This window comes from Heptranchias perlo, chromosome 20 (genome assembly GCF_035084215.1).
Source record: "Heptranchias perlo isolate sHepPer1 chromosome 20, sHepPer1.hap1, whole genome shotgun sequence".
NCBI lineage: Eukaryota > Metazoa > Chordata > Chondrichthyes > Hexanchiformes > Hexanchidae > Heptranchias > Heptranchias perlo.
Window position 1 is genome coordinate 14,388,650 of NC_090344.1, and position 15,348 is coordinate 14,403,997.

General features: G+C 44.2%; 1 pseudogene; it reads left to right on the forward strand.

The window, feature by feature from the left end:
• Window positions 1–547: 547 nt before the first annotated feature.
• LOC137335931 (zinc finger protein ZFP2-like) lies at window positions 548–12,113 on the forward strand (annotated as a pseudogene).
• Window positions 12,114–15,348: the final 3,235 nt, after the last annotated feature.

Sequence of the window (15,348 nt, forward strand, 5' to 3'; positions counted from 1 at the left end):
CAGACAGGCTGCCAACTCCAGAGAGAGAGAGGGAGGGGGGCTGGGCAGTCCCTCTCTCCTGTTTTGTTTTCTGGATTTGTTTCGGGTAAAGGGATTATTCCTTTGGACAAAAGAAATAATAAATGATGATTTGACAAATTAACCCCATGGGCTCTCAGGAAGAGCCACAATGGATTTTCTGTTTCGTTTAAAACAGGTGACCCTGATTTTCAGAAACACATGAGTGTTGATGGTGCAGGATTACCAAGAGTCGTTCTTTGACATAAAATGGCTTTAAAAAGTTACGGTGCAACCTTTGCTGGAGGAATTTGGGGCAGGAAGCGATCCAGTGGTGTTAAAAATTTAAGACCTTAGCTGCAGATATCGGCAGATATCAAATGTCACAGCATGGTGATTTTGTTTCAATAATTTAAAATGAAATAGAGAAGGAAAAGCAATCATCAGCCTTGATCCAATCTGCTTTTCTTCTTTTGAAAACATTTTGATTTGTTTTAAGGCTACGGGTTACGGTGAAAATTGACCCAGAGCGGTTTCATTCAGATTCAAAATGGAGATGCAAGAATATGGTTTAAATCTGAATCTTGTCAATGGAGATGCAGATTTATGTAAAATCAGAAAATTCATCAAATTTCGTCCAATCAAGCATGAATGCCACGAGGTAGGGAGCCAGAAGTTGTTGGTACTAGGAGTGGGAATTCCCATGTAGTATGAACCGAACGATACCCAATACCCTGTTCAGAGTGTGTAACATAAGGGTGAACTGTATGACATATCACAAGTGTTGTCAGCAGCTAAACGTGTTTACATCGTGCAAGACGCCTCAAGGCCACCAGCTGTTTGAGCTGGCCGTCCGCCGCAAGTCCACTTGTTTCCGCCCCAGTATAACTATTGGGGACTTCCCAGACTCGGAGGATTTCACTCAGGACTGGGAGTGCATCCGGTGCCTGGGAAAACTACAGGCTCAATGACCAGCCGTCGACTTCAGGGGTCCCCGACGGGCAGACGGACGTGAGCTTGTGATTGATTGTTTGTTTGTTACAGTACTTGTATGTTATAAGTGTTACAATATAGTAGCACCTTTTACTTTCCCCTGTGTACTATATTGTCTCAGATCCAGAACCTGTGTTTAAAACAATACACTACAGAGTGCAAAATATAGGAGTTGTGAAAGGAGCTACTGTTAGCCGATTTTGGACCCCACCCCAATGGTTGGTCCAATTAAGAGAGTTAACTTGGATAGAACCAAACCTACAGGAATGCTATTCCAGTGAAGATGCCCTCATTTGCCCCGATGATTTATATGACCACTCAGTAGACACGTGTGGTTTTGATTGGAATCAGAAAGGCTTAAATTGCACCATGGAATTGACAGGATCATCAGATATAAGAACCCAAGACCTAATAGAGAGGAACAAAAAATGGGAACCTAAAATATATTCGCATGCAGTATGAGGGATCGGCATAAATACCTCACCCTCAAGGTTGGGAATTGTAAGGATTAACCCAATAACAGATCTAATCTGGTGGGCCGAGATGGAAGCATGATGGTTATTATAGTCAAGTTTGCAGTTAAAACTAAAAGGATGCTGACAACATTAAAGTGGGAATGAACAGACGTTGGGGAAATCACAGACACTGAGGGAGGAATTTGCTGTAATAGCATAATGTCAAAAAGACATTTAGATAACTGGGACTGAAGTTTAATTAAATCAAGGAGTCACGCGGCCTTAAGCCTCTCTATCTCGAGGATTTTTGTACGAATTGTGATGTGCTTAATAAATCTGTTTTGCTTTTAACCATAATACCAGTACCGTGGTGATCTTGTTCTTGTCACGAACTAATCCTTAGATTTGATTAAATTATAATCCTGAAAGTAGCGGTTTAAATCCTACACTGTTCTGTATGGCCTGTGAGTGTTTGATGGGACAGTGTAGCGGGAGCTCTACTCTTTACTTAACTGGTGCTGTACCTGCTCTGGGAGGGTTTGATAGTACAGTGTGGAGGGAGCTTTACTCTGTATCTAAACTGTGCTGTCGTGCCTTGGGACTGTTTGATGGGACAAGAAGAGGGACCTTTTGTCTGTATCTATCCCGTGATGTACCTACCATGGAAGTGTTTGTTGGGACAGTTTAGAGGGAGCATTTCTCTGTGTCTCACCCGTGCTGTGGTTGCCCTGGGAGTGTTGGATAGGGTAGTGCTGATGGAGCTTTACTCTGTATCTAACCTGTGCTGTACCTGCCCTGGGAGTGTTTGATGGGACAGTGCTGAGGGAGATTTTGTCTCGATTGAAGCGATGCTGTACCTGCCCTGGGAGTGTTTGATGGTACAGTGTAGAGGGTCTTTACTCTGTATCTAAACCATGCTGTACCTGACTGGAGAGTGTTGACACTGGGTGCTCACCTCGATGAGAACAACATTTAAACCGATGATGATAAGATAAACCCATCTGCTCCTCCCCTGTACACAGACCTTAGGAGACATTGAGTGTCCCTAACACATTTAGACAATGCCCATGATCAAAATTTGAACACCGCCCTCAGATACCACTTACCGTTCTTTGTTCTGATGAAAAGAGTCCCAGTTTCTCTTGTCTCTCCTCATAACTAAAGTCTCTCGTCACTGATATTTCACATTTCAGTGAATCTCTTCTGCACCCTCTCCATGGCCTTGATATTTTTCCCAGTGTAAGATCCCCAAAACTTGACACAATATTCTAACCGCAGCCTAACCAATAACTTGTACAGGTTTACATGGCCTCTGTCCTTTTGTGCTCTGTACCTCTATTTGTAAAACCGAGGATCACATGTATTTTTTCTACCACTTTATCAACTTGAGCTCCCACTTTTAAAGGTTTGTGTATCTCAACACTTTGCAGGTTTATAGATATTAACATAACATGGCTAAAATACATTGACATCAAATGTATGATATAATGTGTATTATGGGGAGGAGAGGTTTAGTCTGAATTAGAAACTCAAACAGGCACTTGGCTGCAGGCAGGTCGCCATGGCAACACTGATCAGACATTCCATTCCATAGAATCGGCTAGTTGGAATCTTTAATCAGATAAGGAGAAAGAAAAGACTTTGTCTGTTATCAACCATAATATAAACTTAAACCAGAGTGAGTAATATAGTAGATTAGATTGTAATGTGTGATGTTTGGATCAATGAGTAGGAAATTATATCCCTTGATGTCAAGGGGCATATAGGGTAAGATAGGTAGAAAAGAAATGCTTATGTCAGACATGGAGAGCTCAATACTACAGAAAGCCTAGAGGAGTATAAAAAATGCAGGGGTGAAATTAAAAAGGAATTAGGAAAGCAAAGGGAGAGCATCAAACAGTATTGGCAAGTAAAATCAAGGAAAATCCAAAGATGTTTTATAAATACATTAAGAGCAAGAGGTTAACTAAGGAAAGAGTGGGGCCTATTAGAGACTAAAAAGGTAACCTGTGTGTGGAGGTGGAAGATGTAGGTGTGGTTCTTAATGAATGCTTTGTGTCTGTCTTCACAAAAGAGGACGATGCAGAAGTTGTAGTTAAGGAGGAGGAGTGTGAAAAATTGGATGGGATAACCTTAGTGGGAGAGGAAGTTTTAAAGTGTTTAGCATCTTTGAAGGTAGATAATTCACAAGGATCGGATGAAATGTATCTCAGGCTGTTAAAAAAGCAAGGAAGGAAATAACGGAGGCTCTGACCATCATTTTCCGATCCTCACTTCATGCAGGTATGGTGCCGATGATTGGAGGACTGGGAACGTTGTACCATTGTTTAAAAAGGGAGCGAGTGATCGACTGAGTAATTACAGGCCAGTCAGCCTAACCTCGGTGGTGGGCAAATTATTGGAATCAATTCTGAGGGACAGTATAAACCATCACTTAGAAAGTCATGGAGTAATCAAGGCCAGTCAGCATGGATTTGTTAAGGGGAGGTCATGTCTGACTAACTTGATTGAATTTATTGAGGAGATAACAAGGAGAGTCAATAAGGGAAGTGCATTTGTACATGGATTTGTACACGGTGTACATGGATTTTAGCAAGTCTTTCGAGACGATCCCACATGACAGATTGGTGGAAAAAGTACAAGCCCATGGGATTGAAGGGAGAGTGGCAAGTTGGATCCAAAATTGGCACAGTAGCTGGAAGTAAAGAGAATTGGTCGATGGGTGTTTTTGTGCCTGGAAGGTTGTTTCCAGTGGGGTTCCGCAGGGCTCTGTACTAGGTCCCATGCTTTTTGTGATACATATTAATTATTTGGACTTAAATGTAGGGGGCTTGATCAAGAAGTTTGCAGATGAGACAAAATTGGCCGTATGGTTGATCGTGAGGAGGAAAGCTGTAGGCTGCAGGAAGATATCAATGGACTGGTTGAGTGGGCAGAAAAGTGGCAAATGGAATTCAATCCGGAGAAGTGTGAGATAATGCATTTGGGAACGGCAAATAAGGCAAAGGGAGCACAAATAAATGGTAGGATACTGAAAGGTGTAGAAGAAGTCAGGGACCTTTGAGTGCATGTCCACAGATCCCTGAAGGTAGCAGGACAGGTAGATAAGGTGGTTAAGAAGGCATATGGAATACTTTCCTTTATTAGACACGGCATAGAATGTAAGAGCAGGGAGGTTATGCTGGAACTCGATAAAACACTGGTTAGGCCACAGCTCGGATACTGCGTACAGTTCTGGTCACCAAAATACAGGAAGGGTGTAATTGCAATAGAGAGAGTACAGAGGAGATTTACGAGGATGTGCCAGGACTGGAGAATTTTAGCTGTGAGGAAAGATTGGATAGGCTGGGACTGTTTTCTTTGGATCAGAGGAGGCTGAGGGGCGATTTAATTGGGGTGTATAAAATTACGAGAGACCTAGATCGAGTGGATAAGAATGACCTATTTCCCTTAGCCGAGAAGTCAATAGATAGAGGGCATGGATTTTCACCTTGTGTCCCACATACCCAAGCTGAGTTTATTCTCTACATTGAGAAGAGCAATGGTCACAACACTGAACCTGGGGGACACCACTGTTTACATCCTTTCAGTCTGAAGAACGTCCATTAACCACTACTCTCTGTTTTCTGCCCTTGACACAACTTTCTATCCACACTGCCGCATTCATTTTAATACCGTGAGTATTAATTTTATCAACAAGTCTCCTGTTCGGCATCTTATCAAACACCTTTTCACAATGCATCTACACAACATCCACTACATTCCATTTATCAGTAGACTTGAATTATCTCAAATAATCCATGTTGGCTGTTCTTAATTAACGTGTTTTTCTAACAAATGTTGAAATGTTTGCTCCACCTCATCGGGTTTCATCTGTTTCAAGACGCAACAGAAAGATCGAGTTTTCTCCTGGAGTTTATGAAAAAATCATTTTTAAAAATGATGCTTCAGACAATGACGGACATCTGGGCTTCGACCCGCCCATTCGGTGCCGCAACTCCCGCCCCTTGCACACTCCGATGAGTTGGAGGACCAACTGTTCGGTATCCATCCAACCAATTTCCGCTCCTGCAATTGGTCCGGAACTCCCCTTAATCATCAGGGCGGAGTTAATGGTGAGACTGGTGGTCCTGAGCTGCAGTTCGAAAATAAACATTTATTGGACCCGTCAGTTGCAACGTGTAGCACAACGAAATTTTTTTGGACTTCACGAAAGTGGGGGGCGCGTCTGCGCTGTGTGTTTGTGCCGGTTTAAATGGCACGAGGAGCTGGGGTTTCAATTTATTTTATTATCTTTGGTCGAAACGCACTATCCCTGCTTCCAATGTCATTGATTTTCGGCCTGAAATTAAGATAATCAATGGCGGTTGTACCACCCAGCATGCCGCGCGGTACAGATTGTGCCCTATCTGAATCATTGGAGCCCAGCGCGCAGGCGCAGTAGTGACTCATTATCGGTCAGTGTGTCCTGAGCATGCGCGGTCAGTGGAGGCTGCGGGAGGAGCGCGTTCGGTGCAGGTGAGAGGATCGGAGCAAGAGGCTCAATAAACCCCGGGGCCCGGGTCCGGGCTCAGGCCCAGGCTCAGGCTTCACAAACCCCGAGTGCGGCCCCAGACCCGAATATAAAACAGTGAACATTATCCCCCCTCACTACCCGCCGGTTTCCGGTTTCTCCCGTTTCGCTCCGGACCAACTCTCAACAAAAGGCCGCGGCCCCGCGCATGCGCGGTGTAAACTGGGAATTCTCAGGGAGCGTCTGTAAATGAAGGAGAAATGGTGGTCGGTCAGGGAGCGTCTCTAAATGATGGAGAAATGGTGATCGGTCAGGGAGCGTCTGTAAATGAAGGAGAATTGGTGGTCGGTCAGGGAGCGTCTGTAAATGAAGGAGAAATGGTGATTGGTCAGGGAGCTTTAATAAATGAAGGAGAAATGTTGATCAGCCAGGGAGCGTCTGTAAATGTAGGAGAAATGGTGATCAGTCAGCGACATTCCACAAATGAAGGAGAAATGGTGATTGGTCAGGGAGTGTCTGTAAATGAAGTAGAAATGTTGATCAGGCAGGTAACGTCTGTAAATGAAGGAGAAATGGTAATCGGTCAGGGAATGTCTGTAAATAGAATCATAGAATCATAGAGGTTTACAACATGGAAACAGGCCCTTCGGCACAACATGTCCATGTCGCCCAGTTTATACCACTAAGCTAGTCCCAATTTCCTGCACTTGGCCCATATCCCTCTGTACCCATCTTACCCATGTAACTGTCCAAATGCTTTTTAAAGGACAAAATTGTACCCGCCTCTACTACTGCCTCTGGCAGCTCGTTCCAGACACTCACCACCCTTTGAGTGAAAAAATTGCCCCTCTGGACCCTTTTGTATCTCTCCCCTCTCACCTTAAATCTATGTCCCCTCGTTATAGACTCCCCTATCTTTGGGAAAAGATTTTGACTATCTATCTTATCTATGCCCCTCATTATTTTATAGACTTCTATAAGATCACCCCTTAACCTCCTACTCTCCAGGGAAAAAAGTCTCAGTCTATCCAACCTCTCCCGAAAAGTCAAACCATCAAGTCCTGGTAGCATCCTAGTAAATCTTTTCTGCACTCTTTCTAGTTTAATAATATCCTTTCTATAATAGGGTGACCAGAACTGTACACAGTATTCCAAGTGTGGCCTTACTAATGTCTTGTACAACTTCAACAAGACATCCCAACTCCTGTATTCAATGTTCTGACCAATGAAACCAAGCATGCTGAATGCCTTCTTCACCACCCTATCCACCTGTGACTCCACTTTCAAGGAGCTGTGAACCTGTACTCCTGGATCTCTTTGATCTATAACTCTCCCCAACGCCCTACCATTAACGGAGAAGGTCCTGGCCCGATTCGATCTTCCAAAATGCATCACCTCACATTTATCTAAATTAAACTCTATCTGCCATTCATTGGCCCAATTTATCAAGATCCCGTTGCAATCCCAGATAACCTTCTTCACTGTCCACAATGCCAACAATCTTAGTGTCATCTGCAAACTTACTAACCATGCCTCCTAAATTCTCATCCAAATCATTAATATAAATAACAAATAACAGCAGACCCAGCACTGATCACTGAGGCACACCGCTGGTCACAGGCCTCCAGTTTGAAAAACCACCCTCTGTCTTCTGTCGTCAATCCAATTTTGTATCCAATTGGCTACCTCACCTTGGATCCCGTGGGATTTAACCTTATGTAACAAACTACCATGCGGTACCTTGTCAAAGGCTTTGCTAAAGTCCATGTAGACCACGTCTACTGCACAGCCCTCATCTATCTTCTTGGTTCCCCCTTCAAAAAACTCAATCAAATTCGTAAGACATGATTTTCCTCTCACAAAACCATGCTGACTGTTCCTAATCAGTCCCTGCCTCTCCAAATGCCTGTAGATCCTGTCTCTCAGAATACCCTCCAACAACTTACCCACGACAGATGTCAGGCTCACCGGTCTGTAGTTCCCAGGCTTTTCCATGCCACCCTTCTTAAAAAAAGGCACAACATTTGCTACCCTCCAATCTCCAGGCACCTCACCTGTAGCTGTCGATGATTCAAATATCTCTGCTCGGGGACCCGCAATTTCCTCCCTAACCTCCCATAATGTCCTGGGATACATTTCATCAGATCCCGGAGATTTATCTACCTTGATGCGCATTAAGACTTCCAGCACCTCCCTCTCTGTAATATGTACACTCCTCAAGACATCACTATTTATTTCCCCAAGTTCCCTAACATCCATGCCTTTCTCAACCGTAAATACCGATGCGAAATATTCATTTTGGATCTCACCCATCTCTTCTGGTTCCGCACATAGACAACCTTGTTGATCCTTAAGAGGCCCTACTCTCTCCCTAGTTACTCTTTTGCCATTTATGTATTTGTAGAATCTCTTTGGATTCTCCTTTGCCTTATCTGCCAAAGCAATCTCATGTCCCCTTTTTGCCCTCCTGATTTCTCTCTCAACTCTACTCCGGCAATCTCTATACTCTTCAAGGGATCCACTTGATCCCAGCTGCCTATGCATGTCAAATGCCTCCTTCTTCTTTTTGACTAGGGCCTCAATCTCCCGAGTCATCCAAGGTTCCCTACTTCTACCGGCCTTGCCCTTCACTTTATAAGGAATGTGCTTACCCTGAACCCTGGTTAACACACTTTTGAAAGCCTCCCACTTACCAGACGTCCCTTTGCCTGCCAACAGACTCTCCAAATCAACTTCTGAAAGTTCCTGTCTAATACCATCAAAATTGGCCTTTCCTCAATTTAGAATTTTAACTTTTGGGCCAGACCTACCCTTCTCCATAGCTATCTTAAAACTAATGGAATTATGATCACTGGTCCCAAAGTGATCCCTCACTAACACTTCTGTCACCTGCATGAAGGAGAAGTGATGATAAGTCAGGAAACGTCTGTGAATGAAGGAGAAATGATGATCGGTCAGCGATCGTCTGTAAATGAAGGAGCAATGGTGATCTCTATATCTTTATTCATCCAGGGAGCTCCAGCTTCGGAAGCCGTTCCTTTCCTCCTCGTTTGAATCTGTCTGCTCAGTACCCGAGCCGTCTCCTCAATGAAGGCCTCCCACTGTTCAATTACTGTTTTGTTGCCAATTTTTGATTCCAATCCACGCGGACAAGATCCCTTTTTAACTCACTGAAATGAGCCCTCCTCCAGTTAAGAATTTTCACATTTGACTGTCCCTTTTCCTTTTCCATAACTATTCTAAACCTAATGAGATTATGATCACTGCTGCCCCACTGAAACATGCTCCACCTGCCCCACTTCATTCTCCACACCGAGCCCACTGCTGTCCTCACATTCACTCTCTCACATTCCCTCTCTCACATTCACTCTCTCACACTTTCACTCTCTCACACTTTCACTCTCTCACACTTTCACTCTCTCACACTTTCACTCTCTCACACTTTCACTCTCTCACACTTTCACTCTCTCACACTTTCACTCTCTCACACTTTCACTCTCTCACACTTTCACTCTCTCACACTTTCACTCATGGTTTAGGGCCACTGAAAGATGATGCGATGAGTTTGGATTTCAGCTCAGGGACGAGGGAGTGTGTATGGGATAGGGATTGACAGTTTTGAGGCAAAAGAGAGGAAAGAATGTTCCGTAGAAACTAGAATTGTCTGTTCTGAATTTCTATCCTGTACTTACAGTGATGACTTTTGTAAACTCCTTTTACAGGTTATTACAAGGGGAGGATTTGCAGAGGGAAACTCAAACCAAACATCACACAAAATCTGACAGAGTCACTCGATTCATCAGGACCTGAATATCATCGGCCTTTGAATGTGGAAGGAGAAATGTTTGTCTGTTCTATCTCTGGGAAAAGATTTCAAACATCAGTGTGAGTGGAAAAGCACCGAGACACACACACCCGAGTGAGAGTGTCCCAGTGCACTGACTGTGGAAAGAGCTTTAACCAGTTACACAGCCTGAAAAAACATCACACCATTCACAGCGGGGAGAAACCGTACACATGTTCTGTGTGTGGACGAGGCTTCAACTGATCGTCAATCCTGGAGAGACACAAGGACACCCGGACCACGGAGAAACCGTGGAAATGTGGGGACTGTGGGAAGGGATTCAATTCCCCGTCTGAGCTGGAAATTCATCAACGCACTCACACTGGGGAGAGGCCGTTCACCTGCTCCGTGTGTGGGAAGAGATTCGCTCAGTCATCCACCCTGGTGACACACCAGCGAGTTCACACTGGGGAGAGGCCGTTCTCCTGCTCTGTGTGTGGGAAGACATTCACTCAGTCATGCAACCTGCTGATACACCAGCGAGTTCACTCCGATGAGAGACCGTTTAAATGCTCTGACTGTGGGAAAAGTTTTAAAAGCAGAAAAGAACTTCTGAGACATCAACACAGTGGCACTGAGGAGAGGCCGTTCTCCTGCTCTGTGTGTGGGAAGAGATTCACTCGGTCATCCAACCTGCTGATACACCATCGAGTTCACTCCGATGAGAGACCATTTAAATGCTCTGACTGTGGGAAATGTTTTAAAAGCAGAAACGAACTTCTGAGACATGAACGCAGTGGCACTGGGGAGAGGCCGTTCATCTGCTCCGTGTGTGGGAAGAGATTCACTCGGTCATCCACCCTGCTGACACACCAGCAAGTTCACTCCGATGAGAGACCTTTTGAATGCTCTGACTGTGGGAAGAGCTTTAAAAGCAGAAAGGAACTGCTGAGACATCAACGCAGTGAAACTGGGGAGAGGCCGTTCACCTGCTCCGTGTGTAAGAAGAGATTTACTCAGTCAACCCACCTGCAGAGACACCAGCGAGTTCACTCTGATAAGTGACCTCTTAAATGTTCTGAGTGTGGGAAGAGATATAAAAGCAACAGGAATCTACTGCGACACCAATGTACTCACCCTGGGGAGAGACTTTTTAAATGTTCTGACTGTGAGAAGGGCTTTAAAAGCACAAATGATCTCCTCAAACACCAACATACTCACACTGGGGAGAGACTGTTCACCTGCTCCGTGTGTGGGAAGGGATTCACTAATTCATCCCACCTTCTGAGACATCAACTTGTTCACACTATTGAGTGACCTTTTAATGCACTGACTGTGAGAAAAGCTTTAAAATCAGAAATGAACTGCTGACACATCAACTCGCGCCCATTTGGGAGAGACTGTTCACCTGCTCCATGTGTGGGAAGGGATTCACTCAGTCATCACACGTGCTGAGACACCAGCGAGTTCACATATGACTGCAGGGGTCGGATTCTGCAGTTAATCACATCCAGGACTGAACTCTGGTGTTCAGAGTCAGGAAGAACAATGTGTAATGATTAACCCAATAACAGTTATAATTTAGTATAATTATAATCAATAGTAGAAGTAGAATGAAATGTACTATGAATCTACGTATCTCTAAATGTAAACTGTACCGTGTATTAATATAGTATGAACCATGTAACGTGTATTCAATAAGAAAGTGCTGGTGGGCCGAGAAGGATACATGATGGTTATTATAGTCAAGTTTGCAGTTAAAACTAAAAGGATGCTGACAACATTAAAGTGGGAATGAACAGACCTTGGGGAAATCACAGGCACTAAGGTAGGAATGTGCTGGAATAGCACAATGTCTAAACAACATGTAGATAAAGTGACTGAAGTTTAATTAAATCAAGGAGTCACGCCGGCTTAGGCCTCTCTATCTCGAGCCTCCGCAAGCTAGCGAATAGAAGTCTTTTTATACAAACGGTTCTGTGAAGGCTGGCAATGCTCTAAGGTAAGGTACCATTAAGTCTGTAACAACAAGGCACAGATGGTACCAGGAGTTATGCTTGGAATGTAACTTCCGACGGTTGAGAGACATGAATAATGGTAAGGCTGAGAGATGTGAATGTGATCGTGAACTGCTCATAAAGTGAAAAAGGGGATAAGAAGAGACCTCAAAGGCTGAGGAAGGCGCTCAACATTCTGGCAAGGAAGAGAACTTTTCAGTCAACAGATCACAGCGAGAGAGAGAGAGAGACCGCGCCGCAGCCACTTGGAGGGATACTTCCGAGGTTTCAAGGAACACTGACCATTTTTCCATGTTAAATATCACCTTTTTGTACTAATTGTGATGTGCTTAATAAATCTGTTTTGCCATTAACCATAATACCAGTACCGTGGTGATCTTGTTGTCAGGAACCAGTCCTTAGATTGGATTAGATTATAATCCTGAATATAGTGGTTTAAATCCTACAATTGGCGACCACGAACGGACTATTCCTGACAACAGCTAAAACCTGGTATTACTGGATATAAGGTAACCATGGAAAAGATACAGCACAGAAGGAGGCCATTCGGCCCATCATATCCGCGCCGGCTCAAAGACCAACCAGGTGCCCATTCGTATGCCTTCTTCACAACCTTATCTACCTGTAATGCCACCTTCAGGGACCAGTGCACATGCACTCCATGGGCTCTCACTTCCTCTACCCCTCTCAATATATTCCTGTTTACTGCGTATTCCCTTTTACTGTTTGCCCTCCCGAAGTGCATTACCTCACACTTCTCCGGGTTGAATTCCATTTGCCATTTTCCGCCCATTCCACTAACCCATTGATATCTTCTTGGAGTCTACAGCTATCCTCTTCACTATCAACTACACAGCCAATTTCTGCAATTTGCCAATCGTACCCCCTACATTCAAGTCCACATCATTAATATATACCACAAACAGCAAGGGACCCAACACTGAGTCCTGTGGCACACCACTGGAAATGGATTTACATTCGCAAAGACATTCATCGACTTTTACCCTTTCCTGTTACTGAGCCAATTTTGGATCTAATTCACCACATTTCCCTGTATCCCATGGGCTTTAACCTTTCTGACCAGTCTGCCACGTGGGACCTTGTCAAATGCCTTACTACAATCCATGTAGACAACATCCAACAGCACGACCCTCATCAATCCTCATTGTCACTTTCTCAAAGAATTCAATCAGATTTGTGAGGCAAGACGTTCCCTAAACAAATCCATGCTGACTATCCCTGATTAAACCATGCCTTTCGAAGTGACAGTTTATCCTATCTCTCAGCATTGATTCTAATAGTTTGCCCAACACTGAGGTAAGACTGACCGGCCTATAATTGTTCGGCCTTTCCCTCGTACCCTTTTTAAACCATGGTACTACGTTTGCAGTCTTCCAGTCCTCCGGTACCTCCCCTGTCTCTAATGAGGATTGGAAAATGATCCTCAGAGCATCTGCTATTTCCTCCCTGGCTTCCTTCAATAACCCAGGAAACAATCCATCTGGACATGATGACTTATCAACTCTCAAGGATTCCAGTCCCTCTAGTACATCCTCTCTCGTTATGTTTACCTTATCCAATATTTCACACCTCTCCTCTTCAACTCCTACCTCCGGATCATCCCTTTCCTTTGTGAATACGGAGACTAAATATTCATTTAAAACCCTACCCACATCCCCTGCTTCTACACACAAGTTACCCTTATCTTCCCTGATAAGTCCCACCTTTTCCTTCGCTATCCTCTTGTTCTTAATGTACTGATAAACGATGTTTGGGTTTTCTTTAATCTTACCAGCTAATATTTTTTCATGCGCTCGCTTTGCTTTACTTATTTTCTTTTTTACATCATCCCTGTACTTTCCATACTCCCCTAGGCTTTCTGCAGTATTTAGTTTTCTGTGACAGTCATAAGCTTTCTTTTTCTGCTTTATCTTGCCCCGTATACTTCTAGACAACCAGGGGGCTCTAAATTTGGCAGTGCCACCCTTTTCTTTGAGGGGACGTGTCTGCATCGTACCCGTCGAATTCCACTTTTTAGTGCCTCCCACTGGCTTGCCACTGATTTCTCCTCAAGTAGTTGTGTCCAGTCCACTTCTGCCAAATCACCTCTTAGTGCTGTAAAATTTTCCTTCCCCCAATTTGAAATGTTTGCTCCTGATTTAACTCTGTCCTTTTCCATAATAATACTAATACTAACTGAATTGTGGTCACCATCACCAATATAGTCACCCACTGTCACTTCACCCACTTGCCCATCTTCATTTCCCAGCACTAAATCTAGAATTGCATCCCATCTTGTTGAGCTTGTCACGTACTGGCAAAAAATGTTCTCCTGGACACCGATCAAGAATTTTGCACCCTCTGTGCCCCTCACACTGTTTGAATCCCAGTTGATGTTAGGGTAGTTGAAGTCCCCTACTATTATTGCCCCCTTATTGTTGCACTCAGAAATTTGCCTACTTATTTGTTCTTCTATCTCCCTTTCCTTATTCAGGGGTCTATAGTACACTCCTAGTGGTGTGACTGCCCCTTTTTTATTTCTTAGCTCAACCCATATGGCCTCGATTAATGATCCATTTAGCATATCATCCCTCCTCACAACTGTAATTGATTCTTTAACCAATAATGCTACCACCCTCCATTTTATCACCCACTCTATCCTGCCTGAAAACTCAATAGCCTGCGAAACAATCCAATATTGAGCTGCCAATTATCCCCCTCTTTAACCCAGGTTTCCATTATAGCAATGGTATCATGCTGCCATGTGTCTATCTGTGCCCTCAGCTCATAGAACCATAGAATAAATACAGCACAGAAGAGGGCCATTCGGCCCATTGTGTCCGCGCCGGCTCGAAGAACAATGAGGTGCCCATTCTAATCCCACCTTCCAGCACCCAGTCCGTAGACCTGCATCTTACAGCACTTCAGGTGCAGGTCCAGGTACTTTTTAAATGAGTTGAGGGTCCCTGCCTCTTCCATCAATTCGGGCAGCGAATTCCATACACCCACCACCCTCTGGGTAAAAAAGTTTTCCCTCATGTCCTCTGTAATCCTTCCGCCAATCAGTTTAAATCTATGTCCTCTAGTTCTTGAACTCTCCGCTCGGGGAAACAGGTATTTCCTGTCTACTCTATCTGTGCCCCTCATAATTTTGTACACTATTGATATCACCCCATCCGCTTTGTTTGTAATACTCCTTGCATTGAAGTATATACCCTTTAACCCCGTCAAATTCCTGTGCTGAACACTATTTAATCTTTGCTTCTTTTGCCTTTCTGAGTCGCTAACTACGTCACTAACTGCTTTTCTACTTCCCGTTTCCTGGTCTGAATTTGTTCTATCTATACCTGCCCTCTGGTTCCCATCCCTCTGCGATACTAGTTTAAACCCTCCCCAACAGAACGAGCAAATGCCCCCGCGAGGATATTGGTCCCGGTTCTGCTTGGGTGCAACCCGTCTCAGAAGGGGGGATGAAATAGTGAATCCCTTCCCACACAGGGAGCAGGTGAACAGTCTCTCCCCAGTGTGAGTGCGTTGCTGTTTCAGCAGATCATTTGTGCTTTTAAAGCCCTCTCACTGTCAAAACAT